Below are 14,300 nucleotides of genomic sequence, written 5' to 3' on the forward strand. Positions count from 1 at the left end.
AGGCCTCTGATCGTATCAATCTTAAAATGGGTCAAATCTAAAAAATTGAGTGGTCTTTCTTTGTTTTGTTTGTTTAAATATGCAGATTGTATGTTTTTCTTGCTTTACAATTTGTACTCGGGTCATTGGGAACATCAGGATGGAGGCTGACAGTATTGTAGAGTTAATAAAAGAGAGGAGTATTTTGAAGGCTTCAGGTTAACTGTTTTGCCCACGGTTCAGCAACCGTGGGCAAAGCAGTCTTTACCAATCTGTGGTGATTGTAAGAGATAATAGGTAACTAAAGCCACTGTAAGTCTGACACCTTTGTCAAGCACATTCACTGCTCATGCTCAACACCCAGTCTATCCTACCATTCCTGCTTCAACACAGTACGGAGCAACTTTGTCTAGTCTAAGTGTGCCAGAGATGGATAGAGCAGACTTGACTGGTGATGGGCTTGGCTTTTTTTAATTTTTTTTAAAGTTTGATATATATTTGAGTCGGGTAAATTTTGTTTCAGAATGTTAGAGCTAGTCTAAAGTGTATGATCATCAAAGCGTTCGAAGTAGTTTTTCCCTTGTGATCCAGCATGGGCAGAGTTTGAGCTTTAATGAAATGGTGTGTGGTTAACAATGGGAAAGAAGAGTGTTTTCTGCTCATGTTTCTGCTGTGAAAAGCTCAAAAAGAAGAAAACTCTCTACATTCTCTCTGCCATTTTAAGCATGAGCATTTACTCACTTTGATTAAATATTTTTTCTCACCTTAACATTCAGCAAATACTTCAATACAAACCTCTTGGACATGAAATTCTCAAATATGAATGGCCTCTTAAGCTACAACCATTCCAGTCCTTCTTGGCTCTACTGAGCATGAATGTCACATTTTCAGTCTAAATGATGCTCCCCTTAGTCTAAACAATAGAACTGTAAAAAAGCAGCAGATGTAAGGTCACTTAATGATCTATAAAAGATGAAAGCTCGGGACACATTCCTGTCCTTCACTGACAGCTGCTCAGCCGTTCATAAATCCAAACCTGTCACTTTTAAATAAACTTCATTTAATGTGCAGACAGTTTCTTTGAGTCATGGAAATGGTAAGCATTGACCAGTTGCGTATAACACATAATGACGGCTGGAGGAGAGTAATAAACTTGGAAGCCATAAAAAAAAAAGCATCAGTATAACATCTGTACTTCACATTTCTTTGAATATGTTGAAAGTCCTTTACAAAATTAATAACCGTCCCAGAACCAACACAAAATGAAAATTGTAGGGATGCGGGGTTGTACTGTATCTTGGGCAGAGCCAAAGAGAGCGGCCATGTTAGATCCCTTTTCCAAAGGTGGACGGATTCATGGAAAACTTTGTCTGCAGTTAAGAAATGGTTGCTTCTGATATAGCTACTAGAATAAATTATTGGTCGCTGTTGTTTTTTAATTTGATGTCTTTATCAGATCTTTTGTATTTTTAATATATTTTGCATTTTACTGTGTATTAAGTGTATTTGAGCTTCCTTGATATAAAATTCTCTTCTGATTCAATGCAGACAGCAGGCATGAATAAATCAACTCAGTGTCAGTTTTTGATCTTATAATTTCCTTATGGAAACATACTCTGAGACGCAAACAAAGAAACAGAATATTTCTGCACAGATCTGTTTTTTTCTTCTTGTTCTCGTGCAAGCTAACGGATGATTGGCGTGTCATAGCTAGTGTGAATTCAGGCTCATCTCAGATCAATAATACAACATTGCTGGGTCCTTTTTGAACGACTTACAGTCTTCTGACCAATATCACTTTTTGTATATTGTAAAAGGCTGAGTTCAAGAAAAAGAAGATCCTGCTTAGCAGAATCCAAAAGTAAAAGTTCAAATCTGATGTTGACACTATCTGAATCAAATTTAAATAAATATGATATAAATTTGAGTCAATTGGTTTTTGTCTGAACAGTAAAATGAATGACTTCTTGTAATTTTTCCCACAACTAATGAAAAACAGAGAACACTTTTAGGGTTGAAATGTTCTCAACTTTATGAGCAAAAACACAGAATCATTTGAATGAGTCTTTTTTACATTTGAATTGTCAACTAGCCTCATGTGTTGGAGTCAGGTAAATGAGCAGCATGAAGACAGGGTATGCATTTGAACACATTTCCATATTATAGAATATTGTTTTAGATAACAAATCACAAAACTCAACATCAGATACATCAGAAAAAAACATCAGATGGACAGTTAGATGATCGATAGCTGGTTAGATGATAGATAGATAGATAGATAGATAGATAGATGATGGATACTTAAATGATCCTGAGTGACATTCAAAACATGCTGCCTCTCCTCCAACATGTATTAATATGAGCAAACAGTTTAAAGAAACACCGATAAAAAATGTGTCCTTTACCAAAAAAATGTTCATAACGTGAGCAGGAATAACCTTCAACAGAAAGTAGTTTAGAAACAGTGCTAGCACGTCAATAGAGTAGACCAGCCTCTTCACTGAAGAAGAAATATTAGTACTTTTAAACATGTTCAACTTGCCATGTAATTTAGCCTTTTATATTAGACAAACTTATGGTTTATATAAACTGTGTTTTTCTTACCTTTTATAACCCTCGCTCCTCTAACCTATCATAGCAGGGTACCATAACCGAGTTGCAGATTAAGGATGACAGTGTCACAACACATTTGGCTTGTAAAGGGCATTTTTGGACCCCCTGTGGTCAAAGAGTGCAAAAGGTTTCCACAAGAAAGCAGCTTGAAATGTGTCGGGGCATCTTACCAACGGCCAACTTTGTATTCAGTTCCGAAAACAAACAAAAACACGTGCCTTTTAAATATACATGAGACTCGTTCAACTTTCAACATTAAACTTTCATGATCAGTACAAAAACATGAGACTCACCATGTATGACTGTCACAAAAGCACCACATTAGTTCTCATTGATCGTGTGCTCTGATTCAGCAGCGCGAGCACGGGGCAGAACGTTTGTGTGGACATTTCAGATAAACCTCACTGCAATGAATACTTGATGAAATATATAATAAGGTCAAATTGTTACATGATGCGTTTCCTACATTATGATAAATATGCTCTCACGTCATGTTAAAAGGCTTCCCCTGAAATGCAGAGCAGCTATAATCCACTCTGTGCTTCTCCACGTTTCTTTATTTGACGTTCATTGATGAAGATTTTGTCTGACATCTCGTCTACAACTACCTACATTTGAATATTCGAAAGCCTTGGCCTTTATCGTTTGATGAATGTTTTCCTCTTGAGTTTATGTCGAGTCTCCTTACAAGAATTCCACAGCGTTTACCAAAAGCCATCGCACCAGGAAGTAATCTAATAATGAATACAACAGCAGTTTCCACACTGCCTGCCTTTGTACCCTTCGTATAAACAATAGCACTGCAAGCCTCCAGACCTCCTCTAATGGAGTACCAGAGTAAACACATTCATTTAATCACAAGGCTTTCTTTCAAAGCAAACTGGCCAAGCAGAAGAGGATGAGAGGCTAATGACCCATGAGCAATAAGCAAGTGTTTGACTCAATGGACTCTGATCACAGAAAAAAAAGCTTTTACCGAATAGCGTATCAATATTTTAAAGCAAAGTCTCTATGGTGTCCCCCTCTAACTGGATTAGCTGTGTGATGTGTTCTGACAGTATGTTGTTAGTGATACTCCATTTACTTTGTCTATCATCTCATTTTCCCTTGGTAATCTACAGAGCACCGTTATATTTCATAATTTGTTTTGCTATCAGAGCTGATTTGTAAATGTGCAAATTCTAATTAGCCATAGCTACTGTTTCTAATGTATTAAATATTAAATGAATCCTGTGGTGGAGTCTTTCTTCACATCCCCCAGATGAAAGTTTGTGGTATGCAAATTGAATTGGCTTTTAGATGTCAGCAATTTCTTTTTTTTCTTTTTTCTTTTTTTTTTTAAATGTCCCATTTTGCGAGTGAAGCCATTTTCCCTCCTGTTGTTTGCCTGTCCTCGGTCCTCCTGAAGCAGATATTTATTCATCCCCTGTTTGCTTAAGGTTTCAAATACAAGTAACACAGGCTCCACTGCTTTGTTTAACTTCATGAGTGCTGTCTTAACAACGTGCTTGGTCATTTACAATGAAGGACGTTAAGCAAACTCTCCATGAAGTGAGCTCGTAGATCTCACGGTTTTCTTTTTCTCCATACATACCAAACTTTGCCTGGCTGATAACCATCAATCTACAATGCTTAAGCTGTTTTCACATACAGTATGCACGTCTGTATATATACATACTTACAGGAAGACTGCTGTAGATATTCTCTCCAACATGGTCGTTCACATGATTCTCCTCACAGCTGGAGACTCTCCCTGTCAGACAGGAGGGGGGGTCAGGGCCCCCTGAGGTATGACGTAACAAAAACCCCCCCAAGGAGTAGCACCAGAGTCTGCTGTATGATGCTATAATGAGAATATTTACACCTGTATATTTACACCAGGTGTAGTTTTGTGGAATCACATCAACAAACGAGCGGAGAAGAACATACTGACGAACAGAAAACGTAAAAGCGGCTGTTTGAAAGACGTGCACAGAGGTAGTAGCTGTCCCATGCATACTCTCTATGCACAGTGCAGCAGTCGCAGGATATAAACGTCACTCCCCCCCTCCCATCGGCTCGAGCTGAATTCTCCTGAGAATACCCAGCTGTGTGCTCACATCGGATTACTCGCACTTGCTGCGGAAAAATACTGGGGATCTGGCAGGGGAGAACTGTTTGAGTTCACAGAAACGGCTCCTTCTGGAAATATCCAGAGTTTCTCTGGAGTGTTTTGAGAGTTTGAGAACACTATTAGGTTAGTCATTCCTACGGTTAGCGATTCACAACTGGCTGGGGACTACAGCTGGAAATTAGCCGCAAAGGCTAAAGCTACTCCTTTTAATGTAAAAGGGGATTGTCTACGAAACAATAAATTAATAAACTAAACTACGGTACATTTCGAAGAAGCATGTACACAAAAAGAGTCAACTTGGTCTATGTGAAGTATTTTCTGGGGATTCCTAAGTAACTAAATGTTGATTGATTCAGCCGCTAGCTGAAGCAGACCATGCTATTTAGCACAAATTAAAAGTGAAAACAAGCTGTGAAGATCCACTCTAATCTCATTTATATAATATCCACATCAATGTCCCCTTTTCTGGATTAGATAACGTATAAAAACGTAATATAACCAGATTGATGTTGAATTTGAGGCCTTCACTGAACAATCAACCTGTCAGGGCTCTCTGCTTTATTGTCATGTTTCAATCTGCTTCATTTGTATTCACTCGCCCTGCTTCTTCACAGCTCTTTTCCTACTTTGCTCTCTCGGTTTTATGTGATTTGAAATGTTTTCGAACGCCACTTGTATTCAACTGCCAGACATTTATTGAACGTCCACTTATCTTCACACTAATTAAGTTTTAAGAAACACATCCATCAAGCTATTGAGGCAGTTAATGTCCTCTTTCAGTGTAAATGGGAGTTTCTCCTCGGGAAGATGAGAATGTGCATATCTCTCACCGTGTTAGTGCGAGGCTCAAAGACAAACTAGATCCACGTTTTTCAGGTCAATAGTATTATGTACCAACAATGAACTGTTTAGTGCAAGATGTTTTTATTTGACCCTAAATAAAGGAAAAATCTTCATAAAAAGAGTTGCAGTCTTGTCTCTTTGTTCTTTCATACACCAAACACAGCATGGACTTTAGATTTGGCTGCAGCAGTTAACACTCGAGCCAAGATTTTACAAGTCATTACCACAGTGTTTTCCCTTTCGAACAACAGCTCCTTTTATTTCACCTCCTCTCCGTCTCTCCTCTGTCTTACCTTTTGCATAATAAACCGCCGCCCAATTTGTCATGAAATCCCTCATTTGCTGGATACTCAGAAAGGCAGATTATGCTTATTTTTCATTCGGACAGTGGGAGATGGAGCCAGGTGTTTGGCAGCAGCAGAGTGTTCAGGTGTAACTGTGCCGGTGACGGGACATGACGAGCAGCCGCAGATGAAGGATGAGGCGTGGAGGATTTTGGGAAGAGGGGCACCCCACGACCTGCTCCCTCAAGAATACCCCCACTGATGGAGAGGAGGTAAAAACTTTCTTTTGAATCACTTATTGCTGGAATCAGCTAATTAACCAGTGAAAGCCATATTGAAAATACAGCTGTTAATCTGGGAGAATAGGCACTGGATTCTGCTTCGCTCAACAAGATTAATTCATGCCTCCTCGGACAATAGTGGTCAGGTCTGTAACCAGTCCATTAAACGGCTGTGGTAATATAATAAGGGGATAATATTGGCCTAAAAGCTGCTGTGCTCTGGGTTTCATGTGTATCATTTCTGTGATTAGGACTTGATCACAGAGCCTGATTACAAACAGTATATAATGGACCTCTCTCTGCTTCTCATCTCTCTTGCACAGTGATCTTCTTTGTTGTGTTAATGGAGAGACCCATTTCATTGGCTCAGTCCACCCTGCTCCATAAATGTGTATATATATAAGCCTTTGTTACACCTTGTCACAAAATGCCTGTTATTATAATGTAAGCCTTATTCTCAAGCTCAATCATGCTGTATCATGAGCCTACTGTCTTTACAATGTGGTCTAGTTTACAACACAAAAACAACCGGAGTGATGCTTGTAATAAAGCTTTTTAAAAGTAGATTTAAAGAAAAGTCTTTTTCTTCTAATTTAATGATGCCGTTGTCCCAGTATAGCAGCCGCTGCTGGTTTACTCAACGAGACGTCGGAGCAAAGTGATTATGTCGAGGCTGTCGTCCTCATTGCAGAGGTTGTGGGTTTGAATCCGACCTTGGCTCTTTGCTGCATGTCGTCCCCTACTCTCTCCTCCCGACACATCTCGTCTCTCTTCAGCTGTCCTATCTGTTAAAGGCATAAAAACGATGTTGTTTGAAGAGATCTCGGCCTTCGATTCTAAATTATAAAATCATTTGTTTTAAATCCAAGCATGGACAGATAATAGTTTGATCACATCTTTGAGTTTATTGTCCCCGACCAATAAGGGTCCTGTTTTTCTGCACTCTTTCTTTTCATTTGTAATTTAGACATCATTGAGTCCTTAATTGCTTCTTTCCCCGTGGTGATGGCTTAGACTATGCTGTCATGTGGTAATATACACATTCACAGCAGTTTCATGCTTTTTTTTATGTTTCCTGCCATGTTTGACATTTGAATCCCTGGTTTTAACTCTCCCTGCGAGTAAATTTAGTTGCTAAACAGCAAAGCCAGCTCATCTATGCACACTGCCCCTATCATATAAGCCCCCGAATTGAAATATCCCCTGCTTGAAATATTGACTTTAATATCTCATTTGAAAAATTCATGTAACCTTTTGATGTTAAATCCATACTCAATTTGGCTGAATGTTATAGGAATATGCAGAAAGGGGATAGGAGGCATTATGTTTTTTTGTTGTTTTTTTTTTTCCTGCAGAGAAATTACATTTTATATTTGTAACACCAACCTCCCCTGTGTTCCTTTTAGTCCATGAGGGGGAAAAAAACGTGGCCATTAAGACCAAATGAAAAGAGCTATTGATTGGGCTCTTATGCCTTTTCTATTTGCCTCATTTCCTAAATGCATGATAATAAGGGCTCAGCCACTGAAACTAACAATACGCCGTAATGAATGGAACTCTAAAGAATTAACCTAAGTTTGCATAATGATTCACAGATGTTTCCATCAATGGATGATGTACATTAAGGTTTGTTGTTTTGTGGATTCATCTTCCATTTGCTAAAGACAATCTCATCATCCTACAGCAGTAGGATTCAATCATATTTGATGATTTTTTGTTTGTTTTGTTTGTTTTGTTTTTTATCAGCGATGATGGGAGTTGTTTTTAAAACGATGTTATTACGGTAATGTTACAGCGTGTGTAGTCAGTGCGGACCATAAGGTTACAAGATGTACAGAGATAACATGCTTTTAGCTAATAGAGTCCAGCTCTGAACAGAGATGTTGATATCAGAGCACTGAGAAATGAACAGATTTGCTAACACACATAAGAGTCATGCTAATGAAGAGAAAAGCCAATTGTTTAAAGCAGGTGGTCTAAGAAAAGGTGGGACTCGTGTTGTCATCATCCCAGGTTACACTGACAGTTTCTTTATGGTTTAATTGAAACCAGTACGACAAAAGATCTTCCTTCTCTTCCTATAATCTATCGGGTTAGAGAAGAATTATCTTTGATATTTCACCGCCAGATGTAGATTTCATTCGGGATCCAATAAATTTTTGTCATTATCTACAATTTCATATATTTCACTTCATGCTTGAGTTGAACTTTGATGATAAATGATTTTAAGAAGGAAAAGAATCTTGAAATTTTCAGACAGTTTTGATTGAATTTTAATTGTGGTCTGAATCTGACTCAGAGTTTATCCTTTAGATTTGACGTTTTGTGCAATGTGGAAAGTCTTTATTTGGTCTGTAAGGCCTTAAGGATAAATAAACCATTAGGTAAACAATGCAAAGTAAACAAATGTTTGTTTACAATGAAATCTCCACAGGGTGACTTTACTTGTTCCTTAAGTGAATCCTGGCCTAATTAATTAATTCTGTTGTTTTCTTTCACGTATTCACTCAGCTTCTTGGACACATATTTGCCTCTCATGTTCTCTAGTACGACAAAGTGGTCCAGGTTTGTCCTACTTTTTATAGCTGATAATCTTCTTTATTCCTTTGGTCATAACAGAAGCATGTCAAATTGCTATGAGTCTTCTTATCAGCAATGTTTTCCTGATGCTAGGTGAGATATTTCCTTCAGGGCACATTATATATTATATGTTCAACCATCATATCTAAACATGAAAGCAAAACAAGGTTATCTCACCGCCCCTCACTCCTTTGATCCGAAATACAGTCACATCCTTAAGTAAGATGTTAATTGCAGTGTCTTTACTTTACAGAATTGTATTGTCTAATTTGCTTTGGCTGTTTAGGTTTGCAATACCTCCGGCTATGTATTTGCATAATGAGCATTTGGAGTTCAAGCGGTTTATTGTGGAGCCAGTGCATGGGGGTGAGGCTGAGGTGGTTTCTTATAATTGGTTTGGAAAATGATTTTTTTTCTCTCCTAACACTCTTTCAGTAAGAAATCTGCATCGTTTGCATGCCATTAATGATCAAATGGAACCCTTTAAAAAGCTCTAAGACACTTGAATTTGGGTTTAAATTTTTCAGGCAGGAGTCGGGTGCAGAAGAGTCAGAGTTAGTGGCCAAACAGCGTAATGATCTGATGTTATGTATCCTCCGTTTTTAGATTTCTCAGCTGGTGATAGTGAGATACCCCGGCATGTCATAGAACAAAGGGAGCGGTCTGCCTGTGGCCCGGTGGCACATTGTCAGATAGAAATGAAATGTATCACTGTAACACTCTAGAAACAACAGTAGTGGGCCTATTACAGGGCTTTGTCTGCTACCGTAGCTTCTTAGCAGGACAGTTTTTCCTGCTGCTCTCTTTGCTGTCTCAGCTTAACTCCATCCTCTATCCTGGGACGGTCACCTGCAGAGGGGCAGATGGTCTCATTTCTCCCACTGGGACTGTCTTTCTAACGTGCAGCAGAGTTGCAGTGCTTTCTTTTGCAACGCCTTTCCTAGTAATGTCCTTGGTGTTTGTAACACTTTGTTAGGTATTCATTTCACTAACAGTTTTAATGCTTCTGAGTTCATGTTGATATTTATCTTCATGTGGATATTTATCAAGAGGTGTTTTGATTGTTGACCTACTTTGGCGAGTGTGTGAAAACTGGGCTGTTGGATAAGTCAGCTCATGTAGTATGCGTCCCATCTGTTAGTGTGTGAAAACAATACAATTTGCAAGCACAACTCTTACATGTTTCTGCCCAGACTGACCCCCACCTTCTAATCCCAAGTGCATCCACTTGGTTTCTTCCTAAGAACGATCTCCTCTGTCATATTTTGTATTTTCTAGTTAACTTCCTGTCTACTCTAGAGGGCAAACAATTTTTGGTTTGTTTTTTTTCTGAGGAGATTTCCTCTTTTTGGTTGTGCCTGTATTTTAACATACTGTATAATATGTTGTGTTGTACAACCATAAGAACTACCAGAGCTAAAGAGATACTAGAAATGTTTTGTAAATGCAAAAAATATAGGACCTTTAGGCAACGATCTAATCAACAATATTTAACTGGTTACATTGATAAGTATGTTTTTAACTTACTCAGTGCAGCGAAGAACCTATTTTAGTTAATTTATCGCAAAATGGAAAACAACATTATAGTGCTTGTAGACAATGCAGCATTAGCACCTCTGACGATGTTTCGTTAGGTATTAATTGAACCTGGAAAATCTTGAAGTGTACAGTATGCTGTACTAAAGAATAACCACACAAAGTTAGACCACTCCCACTCTCAGAAAGAATGTGTGGTTTTAATTACACTGGAACTAGATTGGTACTCATTATAAAAGCTGATAAGAAACGTGTTGGTCCCTGGTGTTTGGGATACAAGGAAAGTCAAATTTGACAGCTCGTACATCCAGAAAGGCTAAATATATAGAGCACAGTAAAAAGACCAAAAATCCTCATTACATCCGTAATTAATTTGTGAAATGGACCGACCAGACGTTTAGCAATAGCATTGCCAATAATTGGCTGATTTGCATGACTCAAGTCCTTGTAAGCAGAATAATGTTCATCTTCAGTAGTCGTGTTGACAAATTTACAAAACTGTATATCATTAGCTTGGATTGTTATGCCAGTTATTCAAGGTTTAGGTACAAAATGAAGTCTGAGAATCTAGCAGTGTTATCATTAATAATAACAGCTAAAACGTTCTCTCCTTTTATGTCCCTTTATTTTTTGTTTTCACTAATTACCTACTCTTACACATTCAAGTCCTAATGCTCGCGGAACAAAATATATTCCTGCATATACAGTGGCCCATTTGCTTTGCACGTCCCACATCTCAACACCTCATTAATAATGCATGATCTTGTTAGTGTCTTACCTCTTCTTTACACCCTCACTCCCCATGTCCCACTCCCCCTACCACAACTGTTGGAGAAGCTGGAGGGTACATCTGAAAGTCAGCTTGCGTTTCCTGCGTCTTCCAGACTTGCAGACATGGGATCGGCTCATATCCATCCAAGGATTATCCCCCACCGTCTCCCCTTCCAAAAAAATCATTATGGGGAAGTGTCAAAAGAAATGAGATTAGTTCTCTCTTCTTCCCTCTTTGCAATGGCAAATACATTTTATGTGTGAAATTCACCCAAATAAGTTTGGGATACAGATGAGTAGGCTCATGACGGGTATGAATGAGGACCATAATAAATGAAGCCGCAGACAGAAGGAGGAGCCGGTGAAAACATTTGAATGAATCATTATCAGCTGTGTTGTGGCTCCGACACCCACTCACTTGACCTCTTATAACCTCGGTAGCATTGCTTTAGAAATGTTCAGCCTGCATTGAACTGGTGTCCATATGCAGAGCCTCTTCCTCATTACAGTAGGCAGACGGGGCAGAAGCATCTATATGCTGCGGTAATGAAGACCCCACAGAGGCCAAGGGAAAAGCTCCAATCGAGTGGGAGGAGAGGAATAACAGGTGGAGGGCTTAGAAAAGAAGGTCAGGGCTGCAAGAGGAACAATGCAATGAAATAATGAATGGGTAGTTATTTAACATTTTTAGAAAAACAGAAATTGTGTTCAAGGTCCACGTGTTTGTATTTATGCCTGATCTAAGTTCAGGAGACGCATATATTAGCCTAAAAATATATAAAACATGTTGATATCTTTAGCTAAAAATACAACCAATCTAAAAGAATTGATCTAAATTTGGTTAAACGTTAAGAGTTGCTGAGTCTCATTCAAACCACTTTTAAACTCGGCTGCAACCTTCAGTGTCTGCTGGAGTCACAGAAGAAGAACCACGTCTGACATTAAGTGTATTGACGAAATCAGAGGTCCTCAAAGTCGACACTCTACAGTCCAGCCTGTGCCCTGGTTATAGAAGGACAGTGGGTCTCGTAGCAACCGCCCAGATCGTGATACATCATTGAAGGCCTTGTCCAAGTCCACAAAAATGACAACAGACTGGATCAGCAAAACTTCCACTGGAGTCAAATGTTCCTCATTTAGAGAAAAAGTTTCATGTTTGCTTCTGAAGTTTGATGATTTGCCGGCACATGATCTCTCTGTTTATTTTCCTCTATTGTTCTGTACTAATTTATTATCTGCTTGAAGTGTGAATGGAGCATTTAGATGTTGGCTTTCAACCAGATGCAATCCAAATGTTCTGTTTCTTTTAAAAGATATTTAATAAGACAGAGTTTGGCGGTGAGTTATAAAAGGAAAGAAGGATCTTTTTTACTGTAAAAACACGTTTAACTTGTTCTGAATGGTAACGTCTCGTGTATGTTAGCTTGAAATCAGACTATACTGGTGTTTCATGTCTTTAAGCATAATAGTTTGTTCAGGATAATCATTTTACATGAGAACATTTCAGTTCATTTGTCTTGTTCACTAACTTCAACAATGTGACAGAAATGTCCTTTTCCATTGTGTCTTGATCATTTTCATAGCAGAGAAACATATTTAATATTTCTGGAGATTGGTGGCTATTTAGAATGTATAAGTACTAAACTGCTGTTTTGAAGAGAGATTACGTGTTTTTTTTAGTTGTTTTTTTTATCCCGCCTAAAATGGTGTGTTCGTGGATGGTTTCTACATCCTGTCAAGGGTACCAACCAGTGGACCCAGTATTGATAAATGATCTTTGATATAAACTGGAAAGACGTTTTGTTTTTTTATCAACCCTGACTGAAGCTTTAATAGCAGGCATAATGAACTATTGAAATGTGAACCAGATCTTTGTTGTCTCTGGATAGTGACAGACCTGGACTGCACACACTTCCATCTGCACACTGAGGTTTCAGAAACAAGGTCCTTTTGTTTCAGGTTGAAACGCTGTTCAGCAGAAATGCTGTTTTCATTGGAACAAGGTGTAAAATAGGACTCTGACTGATTAACTGCTGGTAACCGCAAAAGCAGGTCCGTGCAAACATCTTTAAAAACCCCTCAGGGTGGCCGACATCTCAGTTAAGCAATCAATTCGGTTTCAGATAATTGTTAAAAATTAAACTGAAAGCACGATAGTTTGTTTTTTCACTGTGACTTAAGATTCAAATGATATGTTGAATCTACTGAAGGACTCCGACGTTTCCCGTTTACTACGGGCATGTGTTTGAGTGTGGAGGGGGTTTCTGAAAACTCTTTGGAGATCACATTTTGTTAATTGCCATCATCCATCAAGCATAACATTCATAAATGGGATAGCCATTGGACATTTAAGATAATGCTAAACTATGATGATGGATTGTGGTTTCAGAGCTCTTGCTCAATCTGGTTAATGTCTGAGATAATAATTTAGCTCTAATCAGTCTGATATTGTTCTTGTGAAATGACCACAACCTCCTGAGGTAACCCACAGCTTATACAACAACAAAGCCGACGTAATCACTAAGATACATTTCAAAAATACTCAGACAGTGAGTTCTTTGTTCTTAAAGGGATAGTTCTGTTTTTTGTGAGTGGGGTTGTATGAGGTGATTGTCAGATGTCACAGTGTTTGTCACAGCGGTAATCATGACCTCTTTATTGAGAAACCAGCGGAGGAACATGTGTGACATCCTGAAGTCATGCTGAAACAAAGAGGCCTGCTGATAGCAAAGTAATGCACTCAAACATATTACTGTAGTGTACGCTTGTACATACATTGGTACTGTAATCGATCACATTGTCCTAAGATAATCAGTCATTTGAGGTAAAAGCAGAACTGTATACACTGCCTAGCTTCTGTGCTTGTCCTCCCACCGGTTTCTTTAAGGGCCATACTGATCGACACCTTCTGTGGATAGTACACTTACTTTTGACCAGTATCAATCCCTCCCTGCTAAAGTGCTAAGGCTAGCTCTTTCACTCAGTAGAATGCCAAACGAAGCAACAAGAAAATCAGCCAGTCTCACAGATGACTGTGTAAATCCTGAAGAATGCACTAATTCAAAAATAGACATTGAATCCATGGATCCAGAATCGTATGAAGCTGAAATAGATTCTCAATCAAACTGTGACCCCAAACAATTGAAATCGAAATGTGAGGGACCCAAAGATTCTCAGCCCTATCTATATTAAAGATATATTTAACATTAAAGTAGTAACCAATAAAATGAAATGTACATTATTTTAACATTGTTAGCCATTCAGCTCATGTAATAAGAGTCCATTTCATATGAAAGTAAC

General features: G+C 38.5%; 1 protein-coding gene across 3 annotated transcripts in view; it reads left to right on the forward strand.

Annotated features, from left to right (window-relative positions):
- LOC306828741 (uncharacterized protein) overlaps window positions 1-14,300 on the forward strand; it is a 130,537-nt gene that overhangs the window by 26,568 nt on the left and 89,669 nt on the right. For all 3 annotated transcript variants that reach the window (XM_079351360.1, XM_079351358.1, XM_079351359.1), the window contains one exon: window positions 5,937-6,104. The gene's annotated coding sequence lies outside the window, so the exon portion shown is untranslated. The remainder of the gene's footprint in view (window positions 1-5,936; window positions 6,105-14,300) is intronic.

This window comes from Symphodus melops, assembly GCF_947650265.1.
Source record: "Symphodus melops genome assembly, chromosome: 8".
Taxonomy (NCBI): Eukaryota; Metazoa; Chordata; class Actinopteri; order Labriformes; family Labridae; genus Symphodus; species Symphodus melops.